This window comes from Rhynchophorus ferrugineus, unplaced genomic scaffold (genome assembly GCF_030347505.1).
Source record: "Rhynchophorus ferrugineus isolate W39M unplaced genomic scaffold, kcgeb_rfMv2 rfM2, whole genome shotgun sequence".
In the NCBI taxonomy this organism is placed as follows: domain Eukaryota; kingdom Metazoa; phylum Arthropoda; class Insecta; order Coleoptera; family Curculionidae; genus Rhynchophorus; species Rhynchophorus ferrugineus.
Window position 1 is genome coordinate 52,508,925 of NW_027472581.1, and position 25,564 is coordinate 52,534,488.

General features: G+C 31.3%; 1 protein-coding gene across 3 annotated transcripts in view; it reads left to right on the forward strand.

Moving 5' to 3' along the window:
* The window catches only part of GABA-B-R1 (gamma-aminobutyric acid type B receptor subunit 1), a 596,854-nt gene that overhangs the window by 262,808 nt on the left and 308,482 nt on the right, over nucleotides 1–25,564 (forward strand). The window lies entirely within an intron of this gene.

Genomic DNA, 25,564 nt, shown 5'->3' on the forward strand with positions numbered 1-25,564 from the left:
CAGCTGATCACTTTAAAGTCGGTTCATTTTTTTGTTAAAAATATTTCATTTATTTTATTTATTTAAATGAATTGATTGAACTATTATATGTGTTGAAATCCATATAAATGCGACGTTTGTTTACCATAACTAAGTATGTATAAAAATGGGTAGACCAAAAATGTTAAAATACAGTCTCCAAAAAGACAAAGGACGACGACCGAAAAGACATTGCTCTTGGTGTCACGGGAATTCGAACATCTTCTAATCAACTTCAACTAAATCTCATCATAATTGGCGGTGAGCCGTTAATGTTCTGGCCTCGGACCTCTTTGATTATTTGTTTTTTTCTGATTCAGATCTCAGATTGCTTTCTATGATTTTTTATCTATGTCTTTTTCGGAGCTGTTTGCTCTATCTTCAATCCAAAAGATTTTGCTACTGAAGTCTGAGAGATTTATTCATCTTTCATTCGTCAAACATGTTCAAACCATTGTAAATGCATATCACAATGGTTTGACTGATAAAGGTGATTGTTAAAAGTTTCGCAAAAAATATCAGTTGAAATTTTTCGCCTTCTTTGTGGTAAATGACATATAATTGATATATTGCAGTTTAATGTTTTTACTTTGTGTAGGTAATTTACCTTAAATTATGTTACCTACATATTAATTTATATCGACAAATATTGATTCAATTGATATGTTTATAGTTCGGTTCCAACCTTCGTAGAGTGAAGACGTACTTTCAATACGCTCCAAGCTCTAGAAAGGTACCTTTCTTTAAAAAAAAACCAGTATTTTAAGTGTGTTAAAAATGCATAACAGATGCGGCTATCCGTCTCTCAGCAGACCTAAAGTGTAGTGAATACGTGTTTACGTGACCAGACAAAAAGACTGCATCTCAATTTTATTAGTGTTTTAAAATTATTTCACTTTATTTTACATAGTCGACAAAGTCGTGTTAAAAGGATTACATCACGGGACGGACTTTAACACCATCAAGGTAGCACTAGCTGAAAAAAGCCACGAGGCCGTAAATGTTCACAATATACGACATCGCACGACAGAAAAACCTCTTCCTATGTTCTATATTGATATAACACCTAATGGAAATAATATGGCGGTGTATGAAATTACCAAATTAGAAAATAAAATTATTAAATGCGAACCACTACATATAAAATACCACAGTGCACGAGATGTCAAGCGCACGGGCACACAAAGACTTACTGTCGCAAATCATATAGATGCGTAAAATGTGCAGGAGAACACAAAACAGGAGATTGTACTCGTAAAGTTCACGATGAAAAAGTGAAATGTGCCAACTGTAACGGAACCCATCCAGCCAACTACAAGGGTTGCGCAGTTCACAAGCAACTACAACAGGAACTCTATCCTGCCTTAAGGGAAAAAAGGCATCCACCCCTACCAATCTACCCACCAGACATAACTTATGCCCAAATGGATGAAAATGGCTCCGCACAAAATCAAGAGATGACATCTCAACCTACTGAAACTAGCAACATCTCTAGATTAGAAAAAATGATGACCAAACTAACGGATCAAATGAGTACGATGCTTGGTCTACTCAAAACCGTCATCAGCAAACTTGCCTAATGCCTGAAACAAATAGCTATAAAATCGCCGTCTGGAATGCCAATGGGCTCCAACAACACGCCAGGGAACTAAAAATGTTCGTAACTGAAAAAAAATATTCACTTTATGATGGTTTCCGAAACACACTTTACGGACAAACATTATTTGAAAATTCCTAAATATAAACTTTATCATACAAATCACCCTGATGATAAAGCACATGGAGGTACAGGCATAATAATTCGAGATGATATAAAGCATTTCGAAAAAAAATTTCACAAAGACTACCTGCAAGCCACCAGTATAACCATAGAGGATGGCCATGGACCATTAACAATTTCCGCGATTTATTGCCCACCCAAACATAACAACAAGGCAGAACAATTTCAAGAATTCAGTAATAGATTTATAGCCGGAGGAGATTACAATATAAAACATTTAATGTGAGGTTCAAGAATAATAACCTCAAAAGGTAGAGAACTGCTAAAAGCAATAAAGACAGATAACTTATAACATATCTCTACTGGTGAACCAAAATATTGGCCTTCAGACAGAAATAAAAAACCAGATACAATAGATTTCTGTATTATAAAAAATATTGATCCAAAAAAGTGTCATCTTTCGACCTGTCTTCTGATCATTTACCAATAATAGTAACAATTTCTTTAAAAATTACCATCAAATATAAACCCCATTCTCTGTGCAATAATAGAACTAACTGGCCCTTATTTAGAGAAAACTCAGACCGAAACACCTCTCTAAACTTACCGTTACAAAGTGAAATGGATATAGAAATAGCAGCAACGAATCTTACAAAAATATACAGGAGGCAGCATATTCCGCGACTCCTAACAGTGAAACGTTTCCAAAAAAAAAATACACACATCAGATAGTTACGACGAAAGTGGCAACAGCAAAGGACTGAAGAGAATAAAAGAACCTTTAATAGGGCAATAAAAGAGCTGAAAGAACTAATCCAAATTGAACAAAACCAAGGCATTCAAGAATACCTAGAAAACTTGACATCAACTGAGGCTACAGACTATTCGTTGTGGAAAGCAATAAAAAGCTTAGGAGATCCCAGCAGCATAACCCATCTATTAAAACAAACGAAAATAATTGGGCGAGAAGCAATAAAGAGGAGGCCGACATTCATTTTCTCTTACAAAAACACTTAAAAAATGTTTTTAACCTTTCCAGTCTCAACTACATAAAGATCAGGAAAATAAAATTACTAGCTTTCTAAATTTGCCATTTCCAAGGGATTTACCGCACAAGAAATTAACGGTCAAAAAAGTTAAACAAAAAATAATGAGAGAGACTAATATTTAAAAAGCTCCTGGTTATGACTCAATTACTGGCAAAATTTTAAAAGAATTATCAGAAAAGGGTATAAAACTATTAACATTTATATTTAATGCTATGCTACGAATTAATTACTTCCCTAGTATCTGGAAAGTAGCTAAAATATTAATGATTCTTAAACCAGGAAAATACCAGAAGGTGTGACCTCCTACCGACCTATAATTTTATTACCGAAAATCTCGAAAGTTTTTGAGAAATTATACATAAAAAAGCTAAACTATATAATAGAAAAAAGAAAAATTATTCCAGAACATCAGTTTGGCTTTCGCAATAAGCATGGGGTTATAGAACAAGTGCATAGATTTGTAAACAAAATAAACGATGACCTAAATGCCAAAAGATATTGTTCGGCTGCTTTTCTAGACATATCTCAGGCTTTTGACAAAGTATGGCATACGGGCTTGCAAGTTAAACTAAAGAAACTTCTCCCTCATCCGAACTATCAGTTACTAAAATCATATCTAACTTATAGACATTTTATTGTAAATTAAGGCGATGAACATACCGAATTAAATCCCATATATTCAGTTTGGAGGAGGAGTTCCGCAAGGTAGTCTACTGGTTCCAGTACTGTATCTTCTGTATACGGCTGATCTGCCCACGACAAAAATAACTACTGTGGCAACATATGCAGACGATACGGCAATCTTAGCATCCCATGAAGATCCAGTCACAGCATCAAGAAACCTACAAACTCACCTGGAGCAAAACGGAAACAACTGGGACTAAAATTATATCAAATGTATTGGCTCATCGGGCGCAAATCCATGTTATCATTAGATAACAAGGTATTGCGGTATGAATCTATATTCAAGCCCATTTGGGCATATGGAATCCAACTATGGGGTACCGCTAGCAAATCTAATATATCCATCATTCAACGGTTCCAAAATAAAGTGTTGCGTGCCATTGTTGATGCTCCGTACTATATTTCAAATAAACTGATACAACGCGATATTCATCTAGAACCTATAACGAGTGTAATTCAACGTGTTTGTGTGAAGTACTTCGAAAGAGTGTGCATCTCAATGTACTCGCTAATCAGCTAAATATGCGACGTGAAAAGGTTTAACACCACCTTATCTGATTACTGGACATATGTAGACTTTATAATAAGCTTTAGAATAAGACTGATTAATTAAGATAATATTTTATACAGAAGATTGCTTAATGAAGTGATTTTCTACATGCAATGTAGAACATAGACATAAGAAATACTTATTGCCAATAGGGCAGATTGTGGACTCACGAAGAGTAATAAAAAAAAATTATATGTTTAAATTTTTTCTATTAGTATAATTATTCAGTAGTAATAAGTGGAACTAAACTAGCATGTGTGTAGTCTAGTCTAGTTTAGTTTAGAAATATCAACAATAAAAGAATATCCACACACTTTATATACAAAGTTAGTATATTAAATTTTCAAATGAGCCTGCTTAATAAATTAATCGATTATTAATTATTGATTACAAATGTTGTTATTCTTGCCGAACCCTTTGTTTCAAAAATAAGTTTTGCTTTACTCATATCGATTTTTTTTTTCAACTGAGTATTTTAATGTATTTAAATAAAACTAGATTCTTATCCATATATCTTTGGAATATTTTGGGAGGTCGAGGAAACATTTCTCAGTACCACCTCGTACAATTCACATCTCTTTTATAATATAATATTTATTTTAATGTTTACGTGTTTTTTGTATCGCCCTTATTATCCATTGCCTTAATATATTGTTATTATGCTGTATCTCTTGTGTTACTACCAATAATTCAGCATATTCTTTTTGCGTTTTTAAAATCACATAAAATAAGTCTGGAAGTCTAGGACGCTCTTCGTCTTAGGTATCAAAATTACAACTTTCTTGGAATGGATCTTGGATCTTTCTACTCTTGGCCACAATTATTTAATGACGGTTTTGGGACTTCAAGGAACCATTCCTCAGTATCGCCTTGTATAATTCACATCTCTCTTGTTAAATAACATTCCCCTTAATGTTTGCGTTTTTATTGTATCACCCTTATTTATTCATTGTCTCAATATATTGTTCAAATATGATTTGTTGCAATTTTTTAAAGGGTTTCAATATATGCGTTAAACCCGCTCAAGAATTTTTTTCTATTTTAATTTAAATTAAAAATGTCCTTAAAAATGCATTACCATTATTATAAATATAGGCGTTACGAAACACCTGGAGTTTTAAATACCGATCAATCGTATAAAGTAAACACTTTTTTTACATGTATGTCGTTGTTTCGATTGTGGAACTTCGATTTAACAAAAGGTAGATCGATACCGTTCGGTCGTTCTCCATTTAAACTTTGAATAATTTAGATTCGATATAAACGGTTGGGAGCTATATATAGAAAGTCAGGTCATGATATAATAGAAATTTAATCAGTTTTATGTCGTTCGAGATATTCGACCGACAATCGAATATCCTTAATAAGCGTTCTTGGTTTTCAGGTTTAGCTGCAAAATATAATGTATCGTTAGATTTTAGGGATTATGCTGTATTTGATTTGAATTTTTTCGGAACTTAAAGGTGGAAAATATATAAAGTCAGTGCATAACACAGTAAAGTACCTTCGCCAATTCTCGTCCCTGAACATAATTTAACTAACACTATCTGGCTTTCATAGCCTGAAACAAAATAATTACCTCAGTCGGGTAATGTAAAATTGGATAAAACGTCGCTTCTACAGCAAGTCATTTAAGAAAAGAAAACACTTTTGAGGGTGGGTTTTTCTAAAATAAAATATTCTCGGATTTTATTAAATATGCCTGACTTCGGGAAACAAAAGATCTTATTTTTACATGCGATTTCAAATGATTGAGAAAAATCAGGTTATAGCAGTTATATTTGTTGAATGGGTATTTAGGGCTATAAGGCTATCCGTCTCTCAGCAGACCTAAAGTGTAGTGAATACGTGTTTACGTGACCAGACAAAAAGACTGCATCTCATTTTTATTAGTGTTTTAAAATTATTTCCCCTTATTTTACAACAGACCTTTTTAAATTCATTTATAGTATTTTTGGTAAAAAATTAGTGCAAAAATAACATAAGTGAAAAATGAAGTGCGTGAAATAAACAATGTATTTATTTTATTTATTTATCCTCTGGAAGTAAATAAAATAAAATATTAAAAATCTAAAAATGGCAAACCTCAGCGATTCAACCAAATCACCTGCACACAATCAGCAATTAGTTTTCCCCTCTTCGTTTTCCACTGTTTTACATGGATTAGATTGAAACCAAGCTTCATGAGCGCGGATCGGACTTCGTTTGTTAAGATGCTTTCAAGAACGCCCTTGATAATTGTCCGGAGATGTCGTTTCTCTGGCGAGTAGAAAGTGTGTTAGCCATATTTGCGGTCGTTAAGGACGTTGATAATCATCCTGTAGTCGTCAGGTGTGGGGGGAAAGAAAGCTACCCCTTCGGGCTTAGTTTGAGTAGATCCAAACTGAATACCCTGGAAAGTCAGGATGCGAATCAGTTTCGAGTACGCGTTTTTATCACGGAGGATAATCGGCGGTACTCGGGTTTTTTTGGTGCTAGCTGAAGTAGGAGCTGGGATATCATTAGATTGAGTTGTAGGAGTTTGTTCATTATTACTTGTTGTGGCGTGATCCATTGGTTTTGAGATTCGCTGTACGTTGGTTTGCGGAGGAGCGGAAGAAGAAGTAGAGACTACCGCGATATTACTAATACACAATGCATTAAAAGCAGACTCTCCCCTATTTTGGTCCACAGCTTGTCTCTTTGCTTGCTGCTTTATTCTGTTGCTTTGGTTTGATTCCTCGTCGGTAGTTGTAGTTGATTTCAGCCTTCTCTGTCCTTTTTTTTTCGCCGGACAGGTTGACATTCTCCTTCACTGTCTGTGCTTGCGTCAGTATTCAATTTTCCGAAGTCAATCACATCGTTGTCGGTTTCGCCGGTCGTCATTTTGGTATTGATTAATTGCGCCACTTGATTTTGCAGTATCGCAATTTGTGCTTCTAGGTGCCTTATATGCTCATCTTTTTGTTGATCTGACATCTTGGCTGCATTTTTCGACGATTTTGTCGATTTTGATGATGCACTCGATTTTGGTCGCGCTTGTTGACCGGCCATTTTTACGGAAAACTACACTAATGCTTTAGTTAAGCACAATTTCTTTAGCTATTTACGGTACGCTACTAAGTTCACGTACCACTAACCACACTGAAGTCACCACGTGCTGCAAATGTATGTAAACGTATCATGAATGTTTTTTTTAAAACTTGCGAACCTCTTGGTTCGCCCTGTTTAAGGTGGTGTGTATGCCACACCCACTCCGAAACTATACGGTATCTGACAATTACATTTTCTTGGAACCAATAGTCCACTTATAAGGGTTTTTAAAGTAGAGGACATGCAGTGGCAATAAAATGTCCTGCCAGAGAGGTAGATGTTATGAAAACGGTGTTTTGAGCAATAAATATAAGAATTTTATAAACATATTTAACAATGTTTCCAATTCCTCTGACATCCTGGACAATATGTGTACGGAAAAATAAGCCAATTATACACTTGATTAAATGGTTCATATTATTAAAACATATTGTTCTATTTTCTTCGTGTAATGGATTTGATGTACGATAAGTAACATATAATTGTTTAATAGTGACAATATAATAGAAGTAATGGTATTTAAACACTTTTTATGTATTTGACACCATTACGTTTAATACTAGGTTAATTACATATGAGAGATTACTTAAAATATCAAAATACGTATATCAAATTTTGGATAATGAAACATTTTATATACAACTAAAGCTAATAAATATTACACTAAATCAATCAGTTTAGATTCTTAGGCCTTCATGTAACAATTTCAAATTCCAAACAATTCTTTTTTCGTAATTACCATATGATTTTGAATAATTGATTTGTTGTGATGAGTGATGTATGATCCAATATGTCGCTACTTCTTTCCGTAAAATAAGATAGTTTGAAATGGAATGAAAGTTTTTGTTTTAGTCTGTGTGTGTGTATACGGATTTTATACACATCAGCCTCTTTGATATTAGAGACTGTTTAACGTGTATTTCCAACCATGGTCGTCGACATAATACCTTCGGACTGGTGACTGACCATCTTGATGATTATTCGAGTGGACTTTGCAGAATTATTACAGAGAAATGTATATAGTTCGTTTATAAGGTACACATATTATATTTTCCGCTGGCAACTAAGCAATGTAGGCATATGTCATATAAATTATATTAATTGTTATATATAAAAGCTAGCAAACATGACCTAATCCAAAATTGAATTCAGTATTGGAAACTGGAACAACATTCACAGCTGTATACTGAGTAGTGAGTGAGCAGTGAGTATCAAATTATCAGTGTTGCCACGTCGAAAAACTTAAAAGTTTATCAATGCAATAAGCGTAATTGTATCTTATTACTAATATAATTATTTTTTTATTAATTACATGTTACATTAGATATGCGTGGTATAATCTTCATTTTCAAATTAAATTATTACTACTGGTCTGTTGTGCTTGCATTACTACACAAACAAGGCGAGTACGGGATTAATACATCCATAAGTATTTCCTAAAATTAATATAATTATGACTCAATAATTAACCTTTTAATTAAATGCTCTTTAAGTATGGTTTTCTCATTATTGATGCATCCCTATATCATATTATCAAACTAGTGCTTTAAATTGGATATTATAACATATTTTACAGTTAGTTTTATTCTTATGTTCTTGAAGATCGATACTTTTTATTCGATATTCCTTTCATTCTGTGCAGATGTGTTAACTCCTTCCAGGAGTCCCTATTAACTTCTTCTTCGAATTTCCTCGACTAACATAGAGGTATACAAATTATATCAATTCTATTTTTTATTCATATATTTCTATTTAACAAATTTTATGTATAATAATGCAACTTCATCTCTAATTTGCAGTATTAACATCGAAAATTTTGGCGTTTATTTTATGCGTTATAATGTGAATTCATTATATATTTAACTAATTATTAGTGAGTACTAATATAATTTTTGAAATATAAATCAAATATAATTTAAGATATCATAAATAAAATATGCATTTACGAATAGATACATAAAAGTATACAGATTCGATTGCGGGAGAGCACAAAAACATATTTATGTGAAATGACCATGACATATAAGATGTGGGAACAATTTACAATGTGAACAGTATATGTAGCAATTACCAATGGGAAAGATTTTATTAACGCTGACATGAATAATTATTATATGTGTTCATAATATATGCTTTTTCTACAACTGTTGATATGATTATTTCGAAGATACTACACGGTTGTCGAACCTATAATTGGTCAATTATTTCATTCGATTTCAGAAATTCTGTGTATGTGACTAAAATTTTCTTAATTTGTTTATTGTAAATTAATATTTCAGTGATTAAAATAACATTTGAGTATCGATCTAATTTAATAATAAGGTTTTATTTCTATTTACTTAATGTGTATTTTCATATATTACGTGCCAAAACTTACAGACAAATACAGGACATTGATTTAGTTGTTTTATAATCGACTACAAACCAACTAATCGATAGACGTTCTTTTTTCTGAGTGTTCTACTTCTACCAAATACGCTCTTGACATAGTTATTATGGAATAGATTAGCTTAATCGAGCGTTCTTGACCCAGAAGTGTTTTCCATAGAAATAACATTAAATATTTAGTGGATTTTACGGGCATTCTGGAGAAAGTTCCAGATTAATTGATTCTGACAATGATAGTGAGTATCAGAAGTAAAGTTTCTTTTACATTTTATAGTTAGATGTCTAATAAAAGGCTTTCTAAAGGGGTAAATAAGAATTGTTTCTTTATTAATCTGTAAATGAAAATGAAACTAACCTGAACTAATTTGTGGTAATTAAGGTAATTTATAAGTAGTAATAAGAAATGTAGTAAGTGAACAAAACATCCTCATGAAAGGTCGTTAGTGTTGTATGTGTTTCTGAACTTAATAAATGTTAAAAATTGTCCACGTCAAATTCATGAGCACCAGAAATAGTAGAGAAAATAACAAGAAAACATATAAAAACACATGATATAAGTTTTGGGGTGTGGTCTTAAATCAGATACTTTTTTCTTAAGAAGTTTAAGTAATGTTTTCACTGAAGGTTTGGGTTTCGACTGCATGCTATGTATACAATAATCTAAGTAGGAACCGACAGCGAGGACAGGCTTGGGGCCACACTGGAAAATCCATTGTTCGTCCTACCAATGCTGGTCCTAGTTTGTCCCGGGCAACCTTTTATTAGATAATCATTGGCTGTCCGAGATTATGACCTCGACAGACTTTTTACACCTATACATTAACAGTCTTATACGATTTCAGCAGTTGACAATACGGCATATCTTACTAATATCACCATATACATAAGACTGCCAAGACAGTGATTTCATTCCAAAACTAGACAACAAAGCAACTCTTCAGATGTTGGTTAGAGTTAATTTTTCGGGAATAAAATTGTGATGATTGTTTCCTCATATGATAAAGATTACCTTTTATCTCCATTCTATTTGCTAGATTTTGCTGTTTAATTGAATATAACAATATCATGTATGATTAAAGTATTTACAGGCATAATTTTAATAGCACTACTTAAAAGAAAATTAACTAAAAGTGATATCTTATATATGTGAAATATATATTCCATTAATTATATTTTACATATTACATATATTTACAAATTCTAATAAAACATGTATATGCTACATGTCCGTTTTTTCATATTTCTAAATAAACTTACTATGTATTTGAAGACGAGATATAGGATAAGTGGTGGTAGTAAAACCAGCTATATAAAAAGATCCTTATCAATGTTTGGCTAGATATCTCAGTACAGGAACTAAAGCTAACATTGTTGGGTCCATATATTAAAGTTTATTGTTCTTGTAAGTGAAATCTATTATGTTGTAAAATAAAACGGGACGGTATGTTTGTACAATAAAGTTTACGTTGGATATAAATTGTTTCGCCGGACAGCAGCACAGTATTCATAATTGCACGTGTTTATAATATTAAATATAACAAAAACAAATAATGAAAGCCACACGAGGCTTTGATTGTAACTATTAATTATAATGAAAATTCGAATTGTCACTTCAGCGCAAATTGTTATTTTATGAGCATATTTTGAATACGGTGTGCAACTATAGAGTTTCACAAAGAAATCCAACATCAATAGAATCCAAACTTATCAAATCAAAATTATTCTGAACATTGTTAGAATGTTATGTTAGAAATGAGGATGTCTTTAAAGGCTACCAATAGTCGCCGATGAAATTAGCGATTTGTTTAAAAACACCAAAACATTGAAGTACTATAAGTACTCAAAAACAGAACACTATAACGAGAAGGCACGTGCATATGCTATCTCGCTGGGGGTGTCTTTTTTTACCTACAATATATATAATTGGCCTTTTTAAAATGTATTATATATCGAGTGAAAATAACAATAAATTAAAGAATATTTAGATTCTGTGATGCATTAGTAACCCTATAACTATAATAATTACATTAGCATAAGGAAAAAAATGGATAGGATTTTGGAAGTGAAATGCTTTGGAAATATCAAATTTGCTAATAAGGGTTGACTTGAATCGAATAAATAGAACATATAGCATTAAGAATCAATGGCACCATAATCTAAGGATTTCTTTCACGTTAAAAGTACGATGGTCTGCAAGATAAAGATTTTGCTTCGAGAGAGGTGAATGACATACACAAATATAGTTTCTGGACTCTTTGAAAATAATATCAAATATTATCAAGTCTTTATGCAAATATAGTTCATGGATTTTCGGTAAAAATGTTTCAATACGGTGTCTTTGTGTAAATATGGTGCATGGACTTGATATAAATATATTTTAAAATGGCATTTTTTACTCCGTTTTTCTTTCTGATATTTTTGCAATCAAATTTTCTTTTAGAATATGGATTATTATTTATAAATGATTACCAGTTATTATTTATATGGTAAATACGTTACAACACTTGCAACTATTAAAATGTGCATATAATTCCACATTTACATGTTAGATTTATTCATATATATTTGGCTTTTGAACAGTAGTATATAATTTAAAATATTTCATAAAAAATTACTGATAACTATCTTTGATAGCCTTTGAAACAGTTTCCACCACTTTTTTTTTAATGTTTCAAGGTCTCCTTTTTACCAACGAGTGTTTATCTGGTCTGGACCTATTGTTTAAAGTGGGGTTCGAACCACGGCTCTCAGGATTAAGCCTACCGACTGGCGAGTGACCAAATTAGAAATCATCTCAGAAGACATCTGGTCTTACCCAGCCTGGTTCTCAGTATTAAGCCTACCGACTGGCGAGTGGCCAACTTAGAAATCATCTCAGAAGACATCTGGTCTTACCCAGCTTGGTTACTGGAGTGATGGGATCATTTGTCTTAACTAACCATAATTATTAATTTACGACCGTGCCCAACAGGATTCGAACCCACGACTTTAGCAGCAGTAGGAAGTCCATCCTGTCGCATTTACCATTGTGCCAACTAAGCCGACTCCCACCACTTATGCGTAAGAATTGTACCATATTTTAAACATCAGTGGTGGTACATCCATCAAATGCTAATTATGTTCGGAGGTGAAAGTTTAAATCCCGACTTTAAAAACAATATTAAGGAAAACTGAATGGTTGTAATATGTGTGCTGTCTACTTTTTAAATTAAGAAGGTTTAAATATAAGTAAATATATTAGTATTAAATTTATTTTAAAATTTACCTTCTCAATTAATTTATATATTACTAAATATTTAATTATGGTCACTGAATTTTTAAATTCAAAGGAAATTAAGATATAAGAATATCATTTTGGTTTAGTGTTCAAACTGAAGTATCCATTCTCACTTCTTTAAATTTTAAGAATATTACTTGATACTACTCGATCACTACTTTTTTATTTACTCTAAAAACTTCACTACTTTTTATTGATAACATATTTCATGTTAAATCTGTTATGTATAGTAGTAAAATATATACGAAATTATTTTTAATTCGCTAACGAATATAGGAGATGCAGCTTCTATTAAATTTTCCTAATATATTGTCCACGATTATTAAACGATCTATAGTTGTTCCGATATAAAATAATTTTATAGTGTAATCGAATCAATTACTCCTGATGAAGCGTCGCAATAGAAACCCGAAAGGAATTATAATGTCGAAATCGGAGCGTTGTTAAGTAGGGACCAATAATTCAAACTATCTGGTTGATAATTAAATGGGGCGATCGTGATATAAATCTCCAACGGAGCTGAAATGAAATCCGACGTGACTTAAATTCAATATGAAATTGAAAATTCATCATGTCGGCATTATCAGCAAGTACGAAGTAACGGGTTTACAGCAAGTCATTACAAAGTCTATTAAGTATATATTGGAACACAATATGTATATAACAGGTCAGTTGAAAAGTTCCTAACCTACCATAGTAAAACACATTTTTTGGCTAATTTAAATGTCTAGTTAATTAAATATTCCTGTTGCTGTTGCGTTTTCCCCCGCTCTGGTGAGGATTCAATATCAATTTACAGTCGTTTGAAACCATTTTGAGGATTTTTTAAATATTTTCGTCGGTAACAACCTCTTTTGGGCGTCTACTGCGTTCACCGTCTTCGGTGCTCATTTCACCTTATCTAAACTTAGCATAGCAAGCCTTGATGGTTGATTTTCCTGGGGTAGTGTCCAAAAACTCGGCATCAAGCCAAGTTTTTGCTTCAACTGTATTTTTTACCTTCAAAAAGCAATATTTTATCAACACGCGAAATCCCTTTTTATTCATTTTTTTCACAATAAGAAAAGTTGCTTCACTCAAAATGCTATAATTCATAAAATAACTGAAAAAACATATGGAATTAATTCTAATAGTGCTATCTATGTGTCAGGCTGGGGAATTTTCAATTGACCTGTTAACCGTCGCAAAACAATGTATACAATACACTAGGATACATTATTGCTCAACATCTCCGGATTTTGCGTATGCTCACTCTCCTGCGCAGAATAAATCATAGAAAAGAATAAACTATATGAAACTATATTGTCTTCCTTTTCTAACGGCGGTCCATTATTTTCGAGTCGATCGGTATGGTCCATCAGATTAAAAAACCAAAAAAAAAATTAGAATACTTAGATTTTGTGTTACATTAACAATTCTATAGTAATAATAAATTTCTTGTATTATTCTTGGTTGTCTAGCATACATTGGTTTTAAAATATGAAAGAATAATGGTAAGTGCAGAATGTAAGGTGAAATGTTTAAAAGTTATAAAATCATACAGCATTAATTTTATTTATAGTGGGAATTTTAGCTGCCAAATGTAGAACACATCATTTTCAACGACTTGGAATAAGTATCAACATATGCCAAAATTTAATGATAACAAGAACAGAGAAGAAAATGATTCTTGTTGTGTTAGAAGTTGTCAAGTCATTAATGATGTTTGTCCATCAAGAATAATAGTAAAACCTGTAGTAAGTGGTAATAATTAAACATTTATTTTAAACATAACCTTCTATACTGATATTTGTGGTGCATATTATTATTCAAAGAGTAATGATTTAAATTTTGTTTTATAGCTAAAATGTAGCTAGAATTTGTTGAGAGTGAAAGTCGAAAAATGTGAAATTCAGAGAATCAGAGAATAAATTAGACAGAATTTTACTAAGACATTTTACTATATAGCCAGTGTACCGTGATACTTTGAAATAATTAAATTTGCTAACAAAAGTAGACCTGGATCAAATAATCAAAATATAAAACTATCAACGACACGCTAGTGATCTAATGACAACGAAAATACAATGCACTATTATATAAGAGTATAGGTAAATCATGTAAATATTGTATTGCGAATATAATGAATATATTGAATGAAACGATTTTGAACTTTTTTATAGTAATGTTTATTTATATGGTTTCTGGAGTTTTATATGGTTTCTTGTTAATTCATATATGTATTTTTTTTTAAATATTGTATTTTTATAAAAATAGAAAGGCAAAGGTTTATTTGAGGATAAAGCTTGGGTTTAGGATCATAATTTGTTTTCTTCTTCGAGGTTCTACTCTAGGTGGACGTATTTTTTTAAACATACATCTGCCAGGACTTATATTCGTGTTGCATATTACTATTCAAAGAGTGATTGTATTTCAGAAATTATTTCTTCTGGTTTCAAGGTGTTTGTTAGTAAAAATATTCGTATTTTCTATATACTTTTTATTATTTCACAAATGATGGAGTATTTGACTATATAGCCCTACAGCTAAGAGTTTTCTTTAAGTACGAAAACCTTTAAATAATAGATTTCAAATATTGCCCAAATGCCGCAACATACCATAGTGAAACTACGTTAGTTGATTTTATTTTCAGTCATTCTAACAATATCCTTCGACAAATTGATTTGACTAAACCCAGTTTATTCTAAATAGTTTTCTGCTAATGCTAAAGTTTTATTGTTAGAGGAAATGTATCAATAGTTTACGGAAAAAGTGATTTTAGTATCTTTCATGTTTCAAATATTAATAAATTATACATGTATTTTTGATCGATCACCTTATACCACATCTTTTGCAACAACTAAAACATTAATTTCATCATTGATTTTAGTGGTTTTTCTCTTTTAAAGCCAGTTTTATCCTATCATTAGAATTTTGCAGACACCGAAACAAATTGCTGTCGGATAGTAGCATCAACATTTGCAATTTTTGCAAAGTAACCGAAAATTTGTATGTGCTAGCGTTCTCATGGTTTAATAAAATGCCCTTTTAGTTTGGTTTAACACAAGGCTTTAACAACTTTTGCAATGCGCAGTCGAGTATATCTTTGCGCCTGTTACTTGCTCTTTCTTATCTATTAGCGACTTTTGTAGTTTAATTCGGTTTTAGTGGCTCATTTTACAAAACACCTTGCTGATTCTATAATATGCATAATAATACATTATGGTCATGAATTTCATTTCACTTCGGTGTTGAAGTGGATGGGTCTCCTGTAGATCCACTTTTTATCGCCAGTTACAACGCATGATGTAAAATATGTATGGCTATTTTCTGATGAAACTGCGATGTTTAAATTGTTTAAAATGATATTTTTAGTCAATTCTTGTGGTAGACATTTTTTATGCTTTTTGAATTCTTCATCGCATTTAGACATCTGAAAATAGTTGATTTATTAAGTTTCAAGCTGTCTGCTTTTTTGAGTATTTGTGCTGCATCTTTCCACAATTCTGTGATGATGGAGCAGTAACTCCATGTTTTTAAAACTGTTTGATTGATTTCAGCAGTAGGTTTCTTAAAATCAAATTACAAAAGTAATGAATTATGTGAGAAGTGGCAACGTAGTTATGAACATTGATAAGCATAACTAAGCAACTCCCGTAGTTTGTAATGTCCTTGATATAAATATATTTAAGGTTTGAAATGTTTGCATGGAAAATTTAGATTAAGTTAAGCAATTTGTCAAGAAAGAGATGCTCTTCTAGCATTATGTGTATAATAAATAAAATTGGTAATAAATTCACAAATAGCTAAGAAAATTATTTAGATATTTGGGAAGCGAAATGGCGAATTAAAGGCCCAGATATAGCTGATCAAAATATGTGCAAGGAACTAGTAAATATTAATCACGAGATATTGAAGCCTATTTTTAATTTTAATATGATAGTATTAACTAACGGCTGGTGGTTTCAAGTACACATCGTGAAAGGACGGTTCATATTCTCGGCTTTTTTTAAATTCCATATATCCTATACCCGTCTATATAGAAAATATATTTTCAAACATTAAATTCGTTCATGGTATCGATGAAAGCAACCTGTCATGCTAATAGGACACCAGACGAAACTGTGGATTTAATCGACAGACTGGGAGTAGAATTATTCAAGATATTATCGGCAGTCGAGATCTCCTTGGCATCGATATGCTGAATTTCCATTATAGTTTATACCGTTCCGTTTATCGTATGGAAGAAATTGAATTCTGAAAGCTTACGCTCCTTAAGATGGAACTAAATAACCGTGAATCGAATAGAAAATTGGATCTTTTAACTGACGGTCCGCATTTCTGATTATAAATTTCTTGGTATTCTGTATAGGACTGCTGGTTAGATAAGTTTTCGAGGATGTAAAAATCATATAATAGATCTAAATTAGATGGTCACCGATTATTGAGATATAATTTTAGCACTTGTAATAAAATATTTTTTTCATATTGCTATTAGCGGAAACGTCTTTAGCTATATCTACATCTCTTATATTTGCGACATTATTAAGCACTAGTGTTGCCACCTACCCTATACTTTTTAACTTCCTACTATATTCTATACTACCCTCTTCGGGATTTGTTTACTAAAAGTCTTATTAGCAGAGCCTCGCAACTGCGTTCCACAATTTTGTGTAGATATTAAACGTTTGCTTATATAACAGAAAGAAGCTATTAATGGATAATTATATTATCTTTATTTAAGATACCCAATTTGTAAATATCTAAGATACTTATAGTAAACATCCCCAACTAAATGAAGACTATAAAAATAGTTACTTAGAATATTTAATTGGATATTAACTATTCTGACTAGTACCTCTTCTGGTTTTTTCTTGAAATAATAATCGCGAAGAATTGTTGGTCCCTATAAGTCTTTCAGGCCTTCATTCCATTCGTAATTTTATAAATTTTCATTTCCAAGTTGCTCCTTCGTAATTATTTCTGACCATTAAAAGGGTTTCATAAGCGTATCATTAATTTAATTTTCTAGTTGTAAAACTACATAATGCGGTTTTTTTTGGCAGCTGAGTATCATGTAACCTGAACTGGTAATGGTTATTGTCTTGTTTTAATTTTAAATATAAATAAGGATCAACGAACCGAGAAGTTGAGTAAGTAGAAACCCCTGATGTTTATTAATCAAATCCTGACGGTAATAATAATCATAAAAATCTTATAAATGCTACTCCCACTTAACTAAAGCAAAGTGCAAGAATCTACAAAGTATGAATCACGTTTCAAGGTACTTGCGAAATCTGGATATCCGACGAAAACCACCAGAACTAATCAATCTCCATAAATATTGAAAATTAAATAGATATGTCAGGCAATAACTAAAAGTAGAACTAATTAATATCAAAAATAAGAAGAGACTATTTGAACGATATGGTTGCTGATTTGGCATTTGTTGTATTGAAACAAATGTCGGACGATGCGTCAAACGCTGAGGAAATTTAGTGGTAAGAGTCAAACTACCAATGACAGTTAAAGTTGTGGATGACCGTATTCATATCTTCACATCTTCATGTAGCTCTACAATCATTACTCACCTTATTATCCTACACCTACAATCATTATCCATCAGGATTTAATAACTCCGCCAGCAATAGATATTTCAGAAAGTTTAAATTCATGACGAAAAGCCAATAATGGGCAAGTTTCGAATGAAAATAAAATAACTAAAATCTGGTAAACCCTTTGAAATGGGTACCCAATGGATAGAGAAACATTGTTGCCGTTGAGGCTTCATGTTCTGCTAGAAGAGTCAGCATGGAAAAAAGCAATAATTGTTCCTATACTGTATAATATTATAAATTATATATATATATATATATATATATATATATATATATATATATATATATATATAAATATATATAGAACCTCCAGATTAAAAAATTGTTTGGTCAGTTCTTTCGGTGCATGGTCAGACAGGAGAAGAATTGTCAATACTTTACCTCCATGATAAATAATTGAACATAATTTAATGTGTTTTTTAATATCATGTCACGTCTAAACTTTCATTCGTATTTGATAAAGCGCTTACACCATTACGTTCTCACCAATTCGATATCTTTTAGCACGTAATTTGTCATTTTCCTGCTGTCTGCGTTTCTAGATAATAAAAATAAGTCGCCGTAAAAGCACCTAATTAGACGATGAAAATCATTACTGACGGAAATGGAACACATTTTCGCGTAAGGAGATCCCCTGCATAACTCGTTCAAAGTGTAATAGAGAGTTTTAATGCTAATTTGACAGCGACAGGGGTGACGTTTGACTCTCGCTATGGGGTAGTTGCTGCAAATGGGTTTCGGGCTATAACCCGCTGACTGTAGTCTAGACGATTTTAGTCATCGCTACATAATAAATTACGATTAAGATGGCGTCATTATATATATATATATATATATATATATATATATATATATATATATATATATATATATATATATATATATATATATATATATGCTTTTAGTTTCTAGATTGAGATGTTATGTTTCTTGCCTAAAATAAATATGACGATTTTTCATTTTTCTAAGGATTGGTTTCTTGTTTTAATATTTAAAACTATTATATTTCAGCTATATCTAGCGGTATGATAAAATTAGCATTGGAAAACATGTCATTTAGGACGATTTTCAAAAATACACTTAATGAAAACCGTATTGTTTATATTTTGCTTATAGATAGGAACATCTGTCCGTTTGATTAAACTGATGGCTTGCATTTTGCTTACTTGTATTTTTATCAGCGATTATATTGATGGTGATGCGAAGTATCAATGTAAGCAACTCTTAAAGAATCTAACCGAACTATTAAATTTCATTGTTTTAGCGGTTCGGAAAAATAACGGCCTATAAGATCAAATATGCCCGAACAATATAATTGAAACACTTATTGGTTGAATAACTAAATCAATCTATCAAATAATTTTCAGACAGCTTAGCTGTTGATGAATCAACTCCAGACGGTCATATGCATGTGAAAGATTCAAAAGGATAGAAAATGGCTACCATACGAATTGACAAAAAACGTTATAATCTACAATTTCAAAATCGCGGTTACATCGCTTTCTACGTAATATATACTAAAAATCATGAATCAGTCCAGGAGCCAATCAAAACGATAGCGATTCAGAATTCATGGCAAGTAATTCTATTGTATGTGCATGATGTGATCAGCAAGCTGTAATAAACAAAGTTATCTTGCCCGATACACTGTAACTTGAATGCTAAGTTTTATCTCACCCGCCATATTTACTCAGATCGTTACAGCTTGATAGTAACTAAATGTCTTGACTGATATATTGTTTTGATATACTGAATAACTGCAATTGATTATCATACTACTTAATATTCCAAGAAATTCTTCTCAATAAATCATCATGAAATCATAGTTGGCGCTCGGGGAGAATCCGTCCACTTATCAACAAATATGGTGCTGTTATTATTCGGTACAAAATAGTGTAACTTCATATATCAGTAACTGTAAAGTGTTATATGTAAGTAACATGAAACGGCGAACAAAAGCGGGGTCAAATTGCACAAATAATTCTTGTTTGTTTATTATAATTTGGTCACAAGCATGTTCAGTTCAGATGACACGGCCTCCCAAAGCATAATAAAGTTGTTTCAAGCAACCTTACTCTTAAACCACCAAAATATGGAGACGTCTGTATGTAATGTTGCATTTGTATGTATTGGAATTAAGATAGAAGCTTGCAGTGCGAAATGATGCTATAGAAGACTATGCGGTTAGTGGCTAGCTCATAAGCCATAATCTGTATACTATAGAAAGTTATTCTTTCTTGTAGCAATAATATACTAGATACGAGTGTTACGTCACGTGAGCGGTATGCGACCGGAATAACATCTGCTTAACCCTTTTGGGGGGGGGAGAATATATGTATATGTATATGTATATGTATATATATATATATATATATATATATATATATATATATATGTATATATGTATATGTATATATATATGTATATATGTAAGAATAATTAATTCCACAAATAATTCTTGTTTGTTTATTATAATTTGGGCACAAGCATGTTCAGTTCAGATGACACGGCCTCCCAAAGCATAATAAAGTTGTTTCAAGCAACCTTACTCTTAAACCACCAAAATATGGAGACGTCTGTATGTAATGTTGCATTTGTATGTATTGGAATTAAGATAGAAGCTTGCAGTGCGAAATGATGCTATAGAAGACTATGCGGTTAGTGGCTAGCTCATAAGCCATAATCTGTATACTATAGAAAGTTATTCTTTCTTGTAGCAATAATATACTAGATACGAGTGTTACGTCACGTGAGCGGTATGCGACCGGAATAACATCTGCTTGACCCTTTTGGGGGGGGGGGGGAGAATATATGTATATGTATATGTATATATATATATATATATATATATATATATATATATATATACATAGATATTAATATGATGAGCTTTCGTTTAGATTTAAATACGAAATAGTAACGTTAGTGTTCGTGAATACATTTCGCTTTGTTCTTTTTATACTTGAAACACAATAAAAATAAAAGAGTTTTTTTCCCAAGTTACTCACAATAGTACACTATACTACACATATAATGCATATATAATACTTCTAAAGCTTTACTCGTTAAATAGGTCGATTTGTTTTTTAAAAACATAATTTTTAAAGCGCAATTTAGAGCAGGGATAATTAAGAAATGGGGTAAATGTATTTTCAATTTGTCGTATTTCATGAATTTTAATAAGTTATTTCAGTTATTTTTGATTATGTACTCTTTCTGCCACTCTTATATTTTGATATTGTTCGACATAATTTAATTTTTATTTTGCTCTTTGAAAATATAGCAAATGCTATTTATTCATAAACTGATTTATATTTTCAATGTACAAATTTATAAATTTAGGAGTTACGTTATGTTTTTATTAAATTAAAACTACTATTGCCAACACTCAATATCAGTGAGAAACATTTTTTGATATTATTTTATAATCTCGATCTATTCATCATCATTTAATAGGCATGAAATTAATTTCTATTTTCATATATAAGAAGCTGGATTAGTTGGTACAAAATTTTAAATGTTGGAAGTGGCGCGTAGGCAAGTTAACACTAATAATATACAAAATAACATTATTGAAACTATCATGATATATCCCATCCCTAATGATATGGAATCAACTAATTAACAACAATAAATAAATCTCGATTGTTATTTCAACATTTACTTCGTTTGTATCCATAATAACTATTTTCATGAATTTTTTATACCTCAATAGCTTATTATGGTTTCTTTACTAAAAGAGAGTTCATCAAAAACAGCGGTTAAGAGGGATTTGTTTTGATATTGCTATCCGATGGTTCCGTTTGATTGATCTAAAATATTACAAATGATGATTAATTATTTAAATAGAATTAAAAGCTTAGTTGTGATATTTTCTAGATTTATTTTTTACCTTTTTTATTTTCTTGATTTAAATGTTTAGTTTTGGATTATTTGGTTTGTTATTCATTTTCAATAAAATATATACAATTATTTATTTATATGTCTGATTGTTAACTGTAATTCTATATTCTTATTATATATTATAATTTCGATTAGCGTTTATCTAGTTTTTAATTCTAGTATTCCTTATTCATTTTTTTACACTAAATTAATTATAATAAATTACACAATAATTAATCATCTTTTAATGCTTTCAATGCTTTAATATTTTAATGCTTTATATGAATTGAATTATGAATTATTGAAATATTGGCGGTTATATCATCAGACAAAAGAAAAAAAAGTACGCCTTTATGGTTCACTACACCAATATCATAAATGTCAATGATTTTTCAGTTCAATTGGGCTCCATTTTTCACGGAGTAATAAATATACACCCTTTTTGAGGAAAGAAGGTATTACCAGCGGTAGATAATTTTTAAAACTTTGGATGTCTTTTTATAATTATTATAATAAATGTTTTACAAACAAATGTTTTTTTTTATTTAAAATTAAATTTTCTTAATAACAGTATAATTCTATAATCGATTTTCCTCTATTTGCTTCTGAAGTTCTTTCTTCTACCTTATTAATTATTAAAATATATGACAGGTTGTGTAAATCCATTTAAATGAAAATATTTAAAATTGAGCAAACGACTTCATACTTCATTATGATTTCTCTCAGCGCCAGTATCGTCCAGCTTATGGAACCTGTCATTTTAGTGGCTTTCCCGGAGAATTGTAAATAGCAAATTTTTCAATGTTATTACCTCTTCATTTGGTGAAGACATATTTTTTGAAGAGTGAGAGAAACCTGAATAAGATTGAGACCTGAGAAACAAAAATGTTGATTCAAAACAAATCAAAATTTTATCGATGACGAACTTCTTGAAAAATGTTGTGATGATAATTTGAAGATATAGATTCAAATATATTTGACAGAGCTATTCATCTTACATAGCGGATAGTAACTAAAATGCAAAACAGATTTAAATTATATATATTTGATAATGGATATTTGATTTTCATACACTTTTCAGTAGCTCTGTGTCGTATCAAATTACCTTGTAATAGCTGGGCCAATAAAACGCAAAAATTGTAATTTTAAAGTTCATTTTTATAATAACCTTCTTACAGCATGTTCAACTAATATACTTCATTAAGCGCTTTACAAAATCTGTGTTTAGAAAAGTTTTAACATATCAAGTTCTTCTATGAATTTTTAAACTAGATCTCTGCTTAACATAGTTTCTTTTACTTTACTTTACTTGACTTGTACGTATGTATTGTTTGAAACATATGAAGTTTTTTTTTGTTATTATACGCATACCAGGCTGTAAAAACTTGATAAAATCACTTTGTTTAACCAAATATGTGTTACTTACCCTTAACCTGGTGACTAATTTTAAGGTGAACGTGAAGTATAGTCTCCCGTTTCCATGTACAAGATACTAGATATTTTATATTGGCTTTTCGTAATCTAACCATGATGGGATTTGATTGACACTTGTTGAAGGTTTTCATTCGAATCTTGTAGATCGTTGCACTCAATTCTCATTTATGCACTCATGCACATTTATAGAACTAAACCAGTCATAATATATAAAATATTATTTTCTATATTATTTGGCAACATTTAATAAATATATTAATAATAATAAATTTCCGATGTTCAAAATAGGTGCATACTGACTGGTTTCCGCCTTGGAACGAAAATATACAAAATTTTTGGGCTTTTTAGCGATGTATAATTACATTAGATGTCCTGATACCATCGCTAAACTGTATAATGTTTAATTATAATACTAAATTATTAAAATAATGTATAAATAAAACCTGCGCCTATCATAAACGTCCAGTGCGACCAAAACGACTACGTCACTCGCAGATTTACAGCGCTTTATTGAGCATTTTATTCCAAATTCACATACGGCTAATTGAAACATAAAAATCCAGAGTATACAGTTGAAAGCAGAGAAAATTAATAAGCGCTAAGCGCACGCTTACCACATCTAATACTAATCTAATAAATAATCCTACATCTAATAATCTGACTGCAATGAAAACCTTAACAACCCGGAGTCAGTCTGAATCACGTCTTCATAAACACCTTCCCGACAATTGATAGCAGACTTCAATAGCTTTTACAATTATAGTTGTATATTATTGGATATCCCTTACCTACATGTAAGAATTGAGGGTGGGAAGGTGCTTTTTATAATAAAACTACTGGATTCAACTATGGTTTATTCGAGGAGCCTGCTTAGAAGGTCATTCGATTACCATTTAATTAGGACTCTTCCTTCTTCCTGTGGCTACAGTCGTGTCAAGACTGCCTTGTTTTTGCGGTGCTGTTTGCTGTCTGCTGCCGCTCCACATATTATTAGGATGGGGTATCTCTGTATTTCTTGGAATATCCTAAGGAGCTTTCATCCCAACTACTTACGGCCAATAATTGGTGTATGCTCACATATATTATACTATTGTATAGTGGTACCGTCTATAATTACAGCTTACGTGATGTTTATAATTTCCTTCGTTTTCAATTCGTCTATATTTAAAATGCCCCAAGGGCATAGAACTTTGATTGTTAAGGATTCAGTCTAATATTAATAAGGTTTACTCTATAAGGTGAACCCCTTCATCTAATGTTTTCAACTATTTCTTTTTTAATCAATTAACTGAAATACTTATAATGTAGAAAAGAGGTCAAATGCAAGTTCGTCAAATTTTTCACTAACTGTTTCAAACAAAACAAAATATTCATCTATAAATTTTACTGAAAACTTTTGTAATATATCTCGAAACAAAATTGTAGTATTTTAGCTTGAATTGTGTTAAATAACGAAAAACAATCACCAGGACATGAATCAACGCAGAAACATTGCGATCTTTCGCTTACAATATTCTGAGCGTAATAATTTGGAAATTCGTTTCAAACAAATTGAATATTCATAAGATAAGAAGACAAACGTTCGCCTTTGATTTGTTTTCAACGTCGTTTCCATAAATAAATGGCAAGAACCGATCGGCGGTGGTGAAAATTGTTCTATGCTCGTTAATTGGATAGTCGCAGCTACCAAGATTGAATTTGAGGTCGACCGGGTTTGTAATTATTATTTTGTTCAGTTGGGTAGTATTGCAAACCATTTGCCTAAATCTTTAGTTCATTTAAACTTTTTTCAAACATAAACATATTCGTTTATATTTTGAAAAATATTCTAAATTAATGCCATCCCGATTAACGAAAAACAAATAATGATGGCAATTTTATTATTATTGTAAT